The following is a 14,527-nucleotide window of genomic DNA, read 5'->3' on the forward strand; positions in this document are numbered from 1 at the left end:
GCCTCTTGTCTGGCTTCTTCTCATGAGGCAGATTAACTCGAGTCAATTCATTCCGGCTCCTTGCCTCTCTATCTCTCTATCTCTATATTTGCTGTCTCATAATATAGGAAGATCGCAGTCTTGTCTGTTGATGGAATGAATGTTTTAGATAGAGAAGCAGATGTAGACAAAGGAAGGATTGGTCCAGAACATGTCTTTAATCGTAGGTCCAGTACTTATAGCCATATAAGTTACAGTATGGGATGGAGGGTGGCAGCTTGAAAACAGCACTGAAACCCACAAGCCGTAGAGGAGGGAGGGGAAACGAGTGAATGTCATGGGGAAGACTGCCCGCTCTCTCAGTCAAAGAGGGTGACACATGCCACCAGAGCTTCAGTCTGCCTTTCTGCATCTTCCCATTTCTGAGCCCCTGGAGGATTATCATGTCATAAAGAGATGTTTAAAATGTAGTCATTGTTTTGGCTTGATGGTAGTCTATTTCCCTCATTAAGAAATAAAATAAAATAAAGTGATAGAATCCTTGTCCAGCCTGCATGAGGTCTTGAGTTTAGACCTAGCAAACATGAGGAAGAAAGGAAGAAAAAGGAAGGAAGGAAAGTAGGAAGAAAGGGAGGGAGGAAGGAAGGAAGAAAGAACTGCTGAAGGTTCTGCCGGCTCAGCAGGTTAAGGTACTTGTCACCAAGTTTTATGACTGGAGTTCAGTCTTAGGGACCCACAGGCTAGAAGGAGAGGTGCAACTCTAATCTCTTCTTCCGCCTCCCCTTCTTCCTCTCTTTCTTCTCCCCCCTCCTCCTCCTCCCCCTCCTCCTCCTCCCCCTCCTCCTCCTCCCCCTCCTCCTCCTCTTCCTCCTCCTCCTCTTCCTCTTCCTCCTCCTCCTCCACCTCCTCCTCCTTGCCATCTCCGTATAGACTAGGCTGTCTTTGATCACAGAGATCTACCTACCTCTGCCTCCCAAGTTCTGAGAGTTAAGGAATGAAGCTTTAACACCTTCATTTTGTAACATAAATAAATCTAATGTTAATATCCGTTAAGAAAGAAAGAACAAACAAAGAAACAAAGCTGGTAAGCTGGCTCAGAGTATAAAAGGTGCTTGTTATTGAGCCTGACTTCTTGAGTCAGACTCCCCGGGATCCAAATGGGGGGAGGAGAGAACAAGTCCTGAAAGTTCTTCTCTGATCTCCGTGCCAGCATACCTGCACACATACATGTACAAAGAAATAACTAAATAAATGCTTAAAATAAAAGAGAAATAAACACTGCATTTACAAATAGTTCGAAGTATTGACATTCAAAATAAAATTACTTTTATCAGCTTCAGTCACGGATCAGTTCATATGTCTAAATCATCTTTCTGTGCCTGAACTAATTTCTAGAACTCATTAATGTCTTGAAAGCTACCTCTAGCTAATAGTTTGCTTTTTCTGTACTTTTCTATAACTTAAATATTTTAAATATATATATCACTAGTGTAAGAAGAAAAATTCCTCTTAACTTTAAATTAGTTAACTAGGGGTTGGGGATTTAGCTCAGTGGTAGAGCGCTTGCCTAGCAAGCACAAGGCCCTGGGTTCAGTCCCCAGCTCTGAAAAAAAAAAGAAAAGAAAAAAAAATTAGTTAACTAAATTACTTTTTAATTTTTGAGGCTAGATCTCACACATACAAGGCTTGCCTCCAAATCCTTTTTGTCAAAAACAGCCTTGAATTCCCAATCTTGCCTCCATCAGGACTTCATGCATGTACTACCACAACTGGGTTTATGTGGTGCTGAAGGTCAATCAGGACTTCCTGAATGCTATGATTCCATTTCTTGTCTGAAAATGACTTTAAAATAATAATATAAAATATAAAATAAAATAAAATATAAAATATAATAATATAATATAAAAATAAAGTATATAATATATAATAAAATATAAAATATGACAATATAAATATAATATAATATAAAATATAAAGTATATAATATATAATAAAATAATAATAATAAAAAACAAAGAAAGGAAGGAAGAAGAAAGAAAGGAAGGAAGAAGAAAGAAAGGAAGGAAGAAGAAAGAAAAGATTGAAGGCAGTGGTAGCCCACTCTTTTAATCTCAGCACTCTGGAGGCAGAGGCAGAGGGATCTCAGGGAGCTTGAAGGCAGCCTGGTCTACAGAGAGAGTTCCAGGGTGGCCAGAGCCACACACAGAAATCTTGTCTTAAAAACAACAAGACAAAACAAAGGAAAAGATAGAATTAGAAGCGGATATATTATAATGTTTGTTTTGGATAGTAGTACTATTAAAAATACTTTTTTTTCCCTGTGAAATTTGACTGGAAAAAATTTGAAACATTCCATAAATGGAAATCCCCACTCCCCAAAGAAAAAACAGCCTGGGCAGAAAGCCTTCGAAGAGAATGCTTAAAAAATGCGATAAAGATGCTGAAGATGCTCTCCATCACTTATGGTGTCTGTAGGGGCTGGGGTGGGGAAGGAAGCAGTTTTCTTTTAAGGGGCTGGCCGGTACCTAGGAGAATGACATGCTCCTGTGACGTGAGCAACACAAATCGGGGGCGGGGGGGGTGTCACAAGGGTGGGGAGGATGGACATGGGAGGATGCGGGAGTGTGATTGGAGCGCATTATGTGAAACTCCCAAATATTATTTTTATATTAGGTTACGGATAAAATAGTAGTCTAAAATTAGAGCAGCCAGAGTTCTGTCCCAGGGAAGGGAGAACTGATCAAGATTAAAGATGAGCCTGGTTGAAGGTCTTCAGTCGTTGGGGGTCTCGTGTACAGGACTAACTGCAAGGGGCAGGTAGCATCTTCAGGGATTTGGTACTGAGGTTGGCTTTAAAACTGGGCCTCTGAGTGCCTGTGCTTGCCGCTTCCCCAGGGCGCAGCAGGTGGCTTGGGGAATGCCTGAAACATTGAAAGCATCTACATCACCCTATGTAGACTAAGAATTCAGAACCATCTTCACTCTCTAGGAAGGAGATAATCTGAACCCAGAGATCTGTTTGGTCACTCGCAGGGTGGAAACCAACCAAATACGGCGCGATTATCCGTGCATATCGCGCTGGCACACACGAGAACGATAATTTTTCTCTTCAACAGAGAAATCTTCGTATGGCTAAGAAGTAATGAAAAGAAGAAATTGAAGGCAACATAGAGGGACGGAGAAGGCAAAGACTCTCTGAGAGGTTGAAATAAAGTGAGGTATAGTGTTTTGAGAAAAGAGTGGGCCTGCATTACCTTCCACGATCCTGATATCACCTAGTTACGCGTCCCCGCTTTATAGGACTCAAGTTTTCTTCTAGGATCTGAGTCTCCCTCATCTTTTTTTTTTCCCTTCCTTGTTTTTGTAGCAGGCTGTCATGCTGGACTGAATGGTAGTAGTGATTTGCATCTGTTCAGTGCGTGATTTAATATAGATAAAAGAATATCGTAGTATACGCGTGCCTTTCACACCAGCCTTCTTTCTTTGCAGAGGCTTTTGAACATTTGAGAGGTTAGTTTAATACCCTGTACGGACCAAGAGTGGAGGATGCTGCAAAGACAGGTGGTCCTCTCAGTTCGAGTTTGCTTAGTGCGTTCTCTCCAGAACTGCAGATGATGAATGGTACCCAGGAGTGCTCTCAGATTTGAGTTCTGAAATAGAACAGACTCGGGGGGGGGGGGGGGAGCTTCTATGAGAACTATCGACCTAATTCCTGAGCAGTTTGGTCCTTTTAATTCATTCGAGTTTTCTTCTCTATTTAAAAGTGGGAAGTCTGCTAGCCTTCAAGGTGAAGGGGGATGGGGGTGTCTGCCTTAGAAAGGAACAGTGGGAGGGAAGCCAGCTATCACCTGGGCATAGCCCCAGGCTGTGTGGGACCAGTATATGACCTAGGTTTGAGTGTGGCCGGAACCCCCAGTCCAGGGCTAACAGTGTGCTCTCTACTAGTGCCATCTGGGCACTAGGCAGCCTCAGTGGCACGCCACCACCACGCGGTTCAATTCTCAGGCTCGGTGCCCCTTCATTGCCTAGGACAGCAAGCAGAGTGGGGAGCTGGATCCCGCAAGCCAGGGACCTTCAGATACCAGGAGACCCAGGACACACGCGGCCGGCCTGGTGGCGCGCGCTTCTCCCCCTCCCCCGCGGCCGGGAGCGAGCCGCCGTGACGTCACGGGCCACCCGCCAGCCCCGCGCTCTACCAGGCAGAGCGCGTGCGGCCGCCGAGCACATGGACCCGCTGGTCAAGCGGGTTGTACAAGGCCAGAATGAAGAGAAGCTGCGAGTCAGTATGGAACTCAGAGGTCCCCGAGTGGATATCCACGTGGAAAGGATGTTGGCAGCCCGGGTGACCTCGGAGTCACGGCTGGATCCACCCTCCCGTAAGTTCCAAGTTTATCCCCTGGAAACTCTGGAGCCCAGGGATGCACAGTCTGGATAGAGGAAAGTGGCTTTTGCATTCCCACGAGCGTATGTTAACCTTGAACTTTTCCTCATCCCTAGACTCGAGATTGCCAGAGAGTTTGGGTGTGGGTGAGGAGTGTGGGTGCAAAGGAGATTACATAGAATGGTCTTTACATAGAGGTAATTCTGGATTTATGCACTTGATCAAAAGCCCGTTTCCTCATGTCTAAAAGAAAAAGAGACGCCCCCTGCAATCTGCGCAGATTTGGGGCCGCTGATGTGGTTTGGAGGCCTCATTTATGAAACTGGAAGTCTGAATCTAGTGATGCTCCTTCCATCCCTGGCCAGCCCTCCTCTGAGACACCCCCTCGGGGCAGAAAGAAGGTGATCTCCTAAAACTCCGTGGCATGAAACTTTCTGTGCTTTTGTATTGCATTCCTGTGTTTGTTGAAGGCCCCCACATCTTCATCATTACTAATTCTTTTGGGGTAGGTTGTTGCTTTAACGAGATTGGCCCTTTCTTGGCTAATATTTTCTGCTGTACCTATAAGTGGTGTGGGAGAGCTGTACAGACTTCCAGGAAGCGCAGCCATGAAGCTACATGTGCCTATGTGGAGACATATCATGGATTTTCCTATGAGTTTACTGGTGTGCAATAATCTGTTCTTTTGAGCTCTTCAGGACAATCTAGAATCTTAGGAAGGAGAGAAATCACTTAAGAGAGTCTAGGGAGAAGTAAGGTTTCTGTTTTCTTTCTGCTCTTGTGTTTTTAAGGGACTGATGTCATTTGGCCCAGAGAAAGCCATGAAGAAGTGTGTGTGTGTGTGTGTGTGTGTGTGTGTGTGTGTGTGTGTGTGTGTCTGTCTGTGTGTTGGGGAGGGCTAAGGATGCAGGTCTCTGTTTAACTGCATGTGGTAGGATGTTGCAGGCCTGTTTTGCATATGGGCAGTGACAAGTTTGGGCTTGTTCACTTGCACAGTCGTATGGTCATAGCTAGTCCTTCTCAAGCTCTAGCCAGTGGCAAAGCGTTTGTGTTTCAATCCTTGGAACTCCAAGTGGGACTTCTTAAAAGATTTATAAGGAACAAAGATGTCAGGAAAGCAGAAATACACACGGACTCCATGACTAGAAAAACCTCGTGGTGGCCTGCTCTCCGGTGCTTGGAAGTGTGCTAGTTACATCTTGGAGGTAAGGATGTGCCTTAAGGTTGTTTAAACTCAGCTAGGTTCATGATGGATTTGGTGAAACGTTAAGGCTGGGTTAGGGCATTATGGGTGTTAGGGACCCACACTCCACGCTGTGAGGGAGTGACTGGGGTTACCTTGTTGTTTGCCTGGTTAAGCGTGGCTGCTTCTTGCTGCTGTACCTATTAAGTGCAGAGTTTTGCATAAACCAGTTTCTCTTGAAAAGTAGAAGAGATAATTTTTTTTTTTTTGTTTTGATTGATTCTCTTCCACTCATCCTGATCTGCTTCGGTGACAGCAGTTCACAGAACTGGAAAGATCTCTTTTTTCTGATTCTGATGATTTGTGTTATTTGCCCTCTGAAAGTCTGCTGAGTTCTTGCCATCTCCACGGATCCAATTCCTGTCTTCTTTTAACATGGAAGGCTGGCAGGCAGTCTTCCTGGTTGCTGAGGCCTATGTCTGCCATGTCCGGAACCTTCTGTCTGCCTGCCTGCCTGCCCCATGTAGCTGCCATCCTTAGTCATGTCAGCTGTTGACTCTCTTGGACCACAGTGACCTTCGCTTCCATTTTGTGCAAGTGGCCCTGAATTTGTTCATATTAACGGCAGACAAGCCTTTTCCTGGGGATTCTGAGGACCTTGAATATTTGTTGGACTCTACTATATACACGTGTACACACACACACACACACACACACACACACACACACACACACACACACACGCTCTTAAAACTTTCATAATAAGTATGGTCTATGCATCATTTTTACCCCCCTCTCTTCCCTGCAACTCCTGATGTGACTCCCAACCCCCTCAAATCCCTTACTTCTTTTTAAATCACACATAAACACAGTGTATATAAATATAGGCTGCTTAGTTCATTTAACATTGCGTGTGTGTGTGTGTGTGTGTGTGTGTGTGTGTGTGTGTGTGTGTGTGTGTTTAGAACTGACCACTTGGGATTGGATAAGCTATCAGGGACTCACCCATGGAGAAAACTGATTCTTACTCTTTTGACAGCCATTAGCTCTTCCTTGAGGGGTAAGGCTTTGTGAAGTTCGTCACATTCACATTGGCATGTAAGCTGGTGTTGTGGTGGTCCCTGTTCTTTAGAAGCTGAAAGGAAGCCAGCAAATGGCTATACTTGGATATATTTTAGATGGCATGTAGTCTTTGCATGTAATGGCTTGTTGTTTTGTTTTTCCTCTAGTTGATTGCAGATACAGCGTTCTCATGTTCTGCATTGTGCTGAACCTCCCCCTCCCCCCGTTTTTTCCTAATACCAGTTTGTGATGTCACTAAGAGTCTGGGACTTAACTTCCATGGTATATCTTATGCTTGTGTTAGCATATTGATTTAAAAGGAGGGGCAGAACATAATCTAGAATAAGAATAACCAGGCTACTGAGGTACATCCATAGTTACAAGTGCTTTCCACCAATGCGCGCGCGCGCACGCACACACACACACACACACACACACACACACACACACACATAAGCCTTTGGAGCTAGGTGTGGTTCATGCGTATAATCCAAGCATATGAGAAGCTGAAGCAGGAGGATTATCGTGAATTCAAAGTCAGCCTTAGCCGCAGGCCAGCTTGAGCTACAGTGTGAACCTTGATGTTTCAGGGACTTAAATATCAGAAGAAGAAAACCATCAAACAAACACACAAATCAGATTCTCCTTGGTAGAGTCCTGCGGACGACTGTGTTTGTATATTTTTAAAATGTACCAGTTCTATGTCTCATAATAGGCCACGAGGTGAATCCTGCCACCAGAATACTAGCCAGGGCTGAGGGTGTTTAACTTTGGAGATCAGAGCAGATGAGGGGTTTGGGGTAATACGGCTGTAGATCCCATGAGTCCTTTGGTAGGAGCCTTGATGATCTGATTTGCTTTTCTGGCTGTAAGGAGCAATACCATAGTCACAGTATCTAACTGGAACAAAGGCACTAGTATGATGCTGACTTTCAGCCTCTCGAGTATGCCAGGCTTAGTCTTTATATTTGTACTGTCCACAACTCTGCAAACATACTTAAGGGAAAATGTCCGACCTTCATGGAGTTCTTTTTATGGGTAAGGCTGTGTGTGTTTGTTGTAACCTAAGCTGGCCTCGAACTGGCATTCTCTCTGCCTCGGCCTCTCATATATTGAAGTAATAGGTGGATTCCACCATATTCAGACTGGTTTTTAAGTGTTTTAGATATAGCATTTTATTTCAGTCTCCCAGCAGTCTCATAAAATATCTATCTATCTATCTATCTATCTATCTATCTATCTATCTATCTATCTATCGATATGATATGATATGATGTGATATGATATAATAATGTCATCAATTTAGACTAGGAACACAGCTGAGGGTTAAAGGTATCACCCCAAGCCAGGTAACTAGACAGCAACAAAGCTAATAGGATTTAGATCAGAGCTGTTTGGTCACCTTCAGAAGTCAGAAGACAGCGAAGAACCAAGTAAAAGATGGCCCTTGGCCTTGAGCAAGAAGCCTGAGTATACTCCACCTGCGCACCCAGCTCAAGAGCACGTGGGAGCTAATAGCTTTTGACTCGATACCTTTGCTGCCACACAGCAGGCTGAGACAAGATACCTTTGCTGCCACACAGCAGGCTGAGACAAGACAAAGGTTCAGTGCTGGAAGAGTTCCAGGGCTGTCGTCATGGAAGGGGTGTGCTGGGGCTCGGCGGGAGCCTTGGGTGGGGAGAGGTGGGAAGGGTCAGGCAGAACTTGTAATCAATTTGCAATTGGAACTGTCCTGGCACCCTGCTTGGCTCTGTGGCAAAAATCATACTACTAGCACCGCTACTGGGATTGAATTACTGTTGACATTAGAGCAGATGGAAACTCGGCCTCCTTGATATCACTAACACCTTTCCCTTTTCCTGGTGCTTTCTGAGTACCAGTTTATCCGCTTAGTGATATTCAGGCACTGATGTAGGGACCTTCATCAGAACAGAGATGATGATGGCTTTCCTTGCATGCTATCATTAAGAAAAAAAATGCTGGCTAGTTGGTGTGGTCTTGGAGTCCAAGCGTGCCTTCCTTCCATCCTCCCCTCCCTGTTCTCTCCCTCCCTTCTTTCCTTCTCTGCCCTTCTGGGAACCCATCCCAGAGTATCAGGCATGCTAGCCAAGTCCTCTCCCCTTTACCCCAACTACCCTCTTAGCCCATGGCCTTATATTAAGGGTCTCTGTGTAGTCTTGGCTGTCTTAAGTCTCTACGTAGACGGGACTGGCTTTGAACTAACACAGATCCACCTGCCTATGCCTCCAAGTGCTGGATTAAAGGCATAGGCCACAATGCTCGGCTTCATGTTTGCCTTTTGAGGCAAGGCCTCCTGTATTTCCAGGTTGACTTGAAATTCCTACTCCTTGGGCCTCTATCTCCAGGGTGCTTGCTGCGATAATCACTGATGTCACCACATTCAATTCATTCTCCTCCCGCCTAGAATTCTGTTACTTTGGCTCATTTGTTTATAGGCTGTCCTTTTTTCTTTGAAAGAGATTTATTTATTTCCATGTATATGTGTGTTTTGTCTGCATGTATGTACGTGCACCACTTGTACCAGGTGCCTGCAGAGTCGGAGTTGTCAGTTGCCGTATGGTTGCTGGGAATCGAACCCGGGTCCTGGAAGAGCAGCCAGTGCTCTTCGTCACTGAGTTGTCTCTTCAGTACTGGTTAAGTGTTTTTGAAGCCAAGGCTCTCCCGAATGCCAGCTAAGGCAGCTGCAGCAATTCACTGCCTCCTGTTTTGATTGGTGGTGGCTGAGGCCTGGGGTGCTGTTCTATTTACCCACCTCTCTTCCTTCATTAACCTTAAACTTCTTGCAATATCTGGTGTCTACACAGCCCTGGGCCTTTTGGGAATCAGGTTACACGTAAGAACTGCTCCCCCTTCTCCCCTCAACCTCCCCCCCCCCCCCGCGCCCCAGGAAAGGGGAATTTTCTGTCTCTTCTGTTACTGCCGACCAGTTGTGAGACAATTTCAGAGTGTAGGAAGTGTAAGAAAAGGACACTTTAAAAAGGGAGGAAGCCAGAATGCTGCAAGATGCAGCTAGGGCCATTTAAAGGCCTATATAGATCCCAGGTACTTTGAGCAAGTGTATCACCTCAGTTTCTGTTTCTGTAGAATGGAGTGATGGAGCACTGAGCTGCTGTGAGGAGGGAAGGATCATCAGAGAGAGACCTTACAGGGCAGAGGGCCTGGGACCAGCAACAGTACCGTTCCACATCCGAGCACGGGTCGTGAGTTGGCAGTGGCTTCACCACAGCTGTTCATCGGTAGCTCTGGCTGAAATAAGGTGTGAGAAGAAAAGCCAGTCTGCTGCAGAGCAGTCTCCTGAAGTGCAGAGACCGTAGGGTGCACCCTCAGAGGTCCGACTGCCTTGCACACAGCTCAGTGGGCCAGCAAGCATATCTTCAGCTATGGTATGGGGAGGACAGTGGTTCTGCCTGCTGAGGGATGGTGCCCAGCTCTCAGTGCAGCAGTTAGCCCTTGAGTAAAAGCCTTCACCACTGTTTATTATTCTTTAGGCCCATTTGCCTGTGAATCAGCCTGGCCATTCACTTGCTGCTCTTTTGAGTGTGGATGGAGTGACTCATTCATTTACTAAGCACATGCTGGGTGCCAGGCACTAGGGTAGCGTCCAGAGAACTAGCGAGCAAGAGGACAAAAATATCTACCGTCGTATGGCTTCATTTTCAAGGTTACCCAAGAGAACAGGGCGGAGGGAGGGTGAGCATGACGGGGGAGCCATGGTGTCAGTGCCACGTGGGCCTCGAATCCTCTTCTCAATAGCTGTGGTGTGCTCAGCATGTGTCCGGGCAGGCCTGGCACACAGTAGGCACCATGTAAGTAGTTCTTGCTCTGTTTATCATTGTTATCCTGCTCCTTCCGTGGCTCCTTATAAAATGTCCATCTTCCATTCTCCGAGTTCCTTTATGGAGTTTTACTTTATTTATAATGTTTGCCTATTTTTCGGGGTAGACTGCATACATGACTGTCTTTTCCCAGTAAATGGTTAAACCCTGTGAGACTGAAGACTCACACTCGTTCATGCTGCCCTTCGTTCTCATGCACATGGGATCTATTCACTGGAGGCCAAGTCTACTCCAATATGTTTCTGAAAGAGTAGAACTTATAATATGGCAAGGTGAGACGCGTGAGGAATTCAGCACGCAGTAATGACAGTTATTGGTATCTGTGAGGGTCACAATTGCTTGGAGCCCAGCTGGGGAACACTAGCATCTGGAGGGCTAGAGTGGAGTGGCCTGGGGAAGGGAGGCTCTTGGGATAAAGCAATTCCACAGAGAAGCTTGTGTGCTAGTGTGGGGCTGTGTATTTTAGCCCCTGAGGAGAGGTCAGGCAGGCCCCAAGGTCAGAGTAGGGTGAGACTTAGGAGCTGCAAGAAGAGTGGGAAGGGCCTAAGGAGAGTCAGGTGACAGTGATAGAAACAGAAACCAGAGCCACCGCTACATACAATGCCTGTCAGAAACTCTGCAAAAGCTCTTATTGTTTGTGTACTAGAGGTGGCTGAATGGAAGTGTATTTGAGCACATGCGTATATGTGGTGCATGTGGAAGCCAGAGGACATTCCTGAGGTGCAATCTACCTTCTGTTTGTTTGCTTAAGACAGGATCGCTCATCAGCTTGGAGTTCATTGGCTAGGCTGCAAACAGGTCTTTTTTTATGTTGGTCCTATGATTGCAAGGCCAGCACCTAATTGACTGAACCCTTTCCCTAATCTCTCTTTCTCTCTTCCTGAGACCAGGTCTCATTATGTATACAGTTCAGGCCGAAATCACTATGTCACCCAAGCTGGCTTGGAACTTGTAGCCTCAACTTCCCAAGTGTTGTGATTATACACTTGTAACCAGGGCTTCTGGTTGAAAGCTCTTTATCTTTTTCCCAGTGGTTCACTGAAAGGTTTTAGGTGGCAATATGATTCTATTAAACTTAGCTTTTGAGATAAGAAGAAAGTCAATGGGACTGGGGGAGGGCCAGCTGGAAGTGGAGCGTGAGGAGCTGGTAGACACACCCTGTAAGTACTTCTCTAGGCGGTGAGCTCTTGTTGGGGGTACAGGACTGAGCTGCCGACTCTTCCCTGGAGATCCCAGCATAGAAAACTCCACCACGGGGTGGGGATTTAGCTCAGTGGCAGAGCGCTTGCCTAGCAAGTGCAAGGCCCTGGGTTCGGTCCCGAGCTCTGAAAAAAAAAAAAGAAAGAAAACTCCACCACCCAGCCCAAGTAGCCCGTGTCCAGGAATGAACTTGGGATGTGCCCTCTGTTAAATACATAGGTTTTTGAAAGCACACCCCCAAAAAGGATGTAAAATCTGAGTGATCCAGTTTAAAATGTTGATCATGTATTGAAAGGGTGACATTTTAGACTGCCTTGGGTTAGGTGAAATATGTTTTTAAAGTTAATCTCATCAGTTTCTTAGGTTTATTTATTGTGGCTACTGGAAAATCTAAAATTATACTTGGTGATATTTCCATGAAACAGGTCTGAGGTGTGGGAACATTTAGTGAGTGGCAGGCAGACAGGCAGGCAGGCAGGCAGGCAGACAGGCAGGCAGGCAGACAGGCAGGCAGGCAGGCAGGCAGGCAGGCAGGCAGGCAGGCAGGCAGGCAGGCAGGCAGCGGATTCTGCAAAGGTGAAACCTTACCTTATATCAAGATGCTTCCAGGAGGCTTGATGTAGCGCAGTTTTAGGGTTATTGGGCTTGCCTAAGGCCTGGCTTTGACTTCTATCTAACGATGAGCTAAGCATACCAGTAATTCCAAAAGCCGGGAAGTAAAGCTGGGAGATTCAAGGTCATGCCCATTTACAAATTGAATTTGTGGCTACTCTGGGATACAGAAGACTTTCCAAAAAATAAGACAAAACAAAACAAAATTTAAAAATCCTTTTAGGAGAGAGCAGAAGGGTGGAGGTAACTGCTGGCACATTTGAGGGGAGAAAGCAAGCAGGTGGATGGGACCATGAATCTACTGTAGCAGAGAAGTCTGGCCCAGGACAGGGAGAGACAGAGCTGGTAGGACTGACCATTGAGCCGGCGGGTGCCTGGGTCATGGGGTGTTGAATGAAGACAGGAAATGAAATGTCTGTGGGGAAGTAAGAGAGTGGAACACTGTCCAGGTCAACAGTGGTCAGGCCGATTGGTGTGAGGCTGTCAACGCGGGACCTTTCGTTTTTGGTTTGTTTTTTCATGACAGGGTTTCTCTGTGTAGAACTCTGTAGATCAGGCTGGCCTTGAACTCAGAGATCCTCCTGCCAGTGTCTCTCTAGTGATAGGATCAAAGTCGTGTGCCACAGACACCTGGTTGATATGGGACCTTTTAAGTGTCTCAACAAAAAACAATTTCCAAGATTCACATTTAGACAGATGTTTTGTGAGCCTGTGGAAGGTGGGCTTCAGGAGCAAACATCTGACTTGGGAATTCTGGAGTCTCGGTGGACATAGCTGTGATTAGGAAATTAAAAGTCTCTTTATCGAAGAGGGATGAACTTGTCAGAATTGGAAGGAGGGCTGGGCACAGCTCAGTGTTAGAATGCTCTCCTACCATTCTTAAGACCTTGAGATCAAGCCCCAGTAAATTCTACCCCCATCAGGGAGGAGAGGGAGGAGGAGAAAAAAAATCTCTGTGGGAGGGGGAATCGTCCCTGGCATTTGGGGCTTGGCACTAAAGTATGTACAAGTCATGGATAAGGCCTGGAATGGATTGGAATACCAGCACCTCCCGATGGCAATCTACTCCCACCAAAAATAGACATAAAATTGAAAATTTTCTTCAATTATCTTGGTTTTGTCTTCCCGTTGCTTTTTTCTTAGATACTTGTAGTTACAATGCACACCCAGAGCTGCTGACTTCTTGCTTGTTGCTGCTCTGTCCTACACATTCCTGAGTGCACCTATGTGCTGGTCCCTTGACTTTATTGGCTAAGTAGTATAGAGATATATTCTGTGGCTGTTTCGTTGTTTAATCTCTCCTTTGATTTGAGTCATTTTATTTAGTTACCGAGCTTTTAAATGCTTATATATATGGATTTTTCTATCCTCAACAAATCATACAGCTAGAGTTTTTCTGGGATTTTAGGATTTTAAATAAATTTACTGTTTTCTGGAGACATGTAATATTGTTCTTTGCATGGTCTTTTTACTTGTCTTAAACATTTAATGAGTTACTTGCTAGAAACATGTTTATCTTTATCATATGCACCCTCCGGTCTCTAGCTCTCTCCCTGTCTCCCCCATCTTTTTCAGATAAAATTTTCTAATGTACCCCAGGCTAGCTTCAAGCTCCTTAGGAACTCTAAGCAAGCCAAACACTTACGATTTTCCTCTTGCAGCCTCCCAAGTTGTACACCTCCCAGGCCTGCTTCGCTGCACACCTAGCTCCTGGGTTTTTCTTCACCCACACTTCATCCGCTGATGTTTAGAGATACCTGTCGTGTGCACAGTGCTCGGCAAGGCCTTGTTTCATTCAGGAGTGCTCAGAGACATTGTGGTACTGAGACTTAAGGGACTTATTCATGTAAGAGAGATGAGCCCGGAAGCATATACATGCATAGAAGCCACATATAACAAAGCAGGGAGCAAAAGGGATGACTAATATGTACAGATTCCGAATTTCACTCATAAAATCAGTTTTCTCGAAAAGAGGGTTTTAAGAGGAGACTTCATCCTTTTTTTTTTTTTTTTTTTAAACATACACCATGTTTTGGTAAATGCAGATAGTTTAGTAGCACTGTCAAGTCAGATTGGCTCCCTTCACCTAGGAGCTTCCACGTGGTTTCCCTCCCTAAGTGGTTTGCCCCGTTGCACTGGAGGAGGAGCGCTGTGCTTCATGATTGTCCCACACTGTGTGAGGCCCCTCCTCCAGTTGAAGGATGTCTGGGCTACTCGTAAGAAGTATGTGTTTCACATCTTAAAATTTGCCGG

At 45.6% G+C, this 14,527-nt stretch overlaps 1 long non-coding RNA gene across 25 annotated transcripts in view; it reads left to right on the forward strand.

Annotated features, from left to right (window-relative positions):
* Positions 1-4,180: 4,180 nt before the first annotated feature.
* Positions 4,181-14,527, forward strand: part of Pvt1 (Pvt1 oncogene) — a 221,359-nt gene continuing 211,012 nt past the window's right edge. For 15 of the 25 annotated variants that reach the window (NR_202082.1, NR_202080.1, NR_202083.1 and 12 more), the window contains 1 exon segment: positions 5,347-5,565. This is a non-coding gene — a long non-coding RNA (Pvt1 oncogene). 25 annotated transcript variants of the gene reach the window in all.

Source organism: Rattus norvegicus, chromosome 7 (genome assembly GCF_021556685.1).
Source record: "Rattus norvegicus strain SHRSP/BbbUtx chromosome 7, alternate assembly SHRSP_T2T, whole genome shotgun sequence".
Lineage (NCBI taxonomy): Eukaryota > Metazoa > Chordata > Mammalia > Rodentia > Muridae > Rattus > Rattus norvegicus.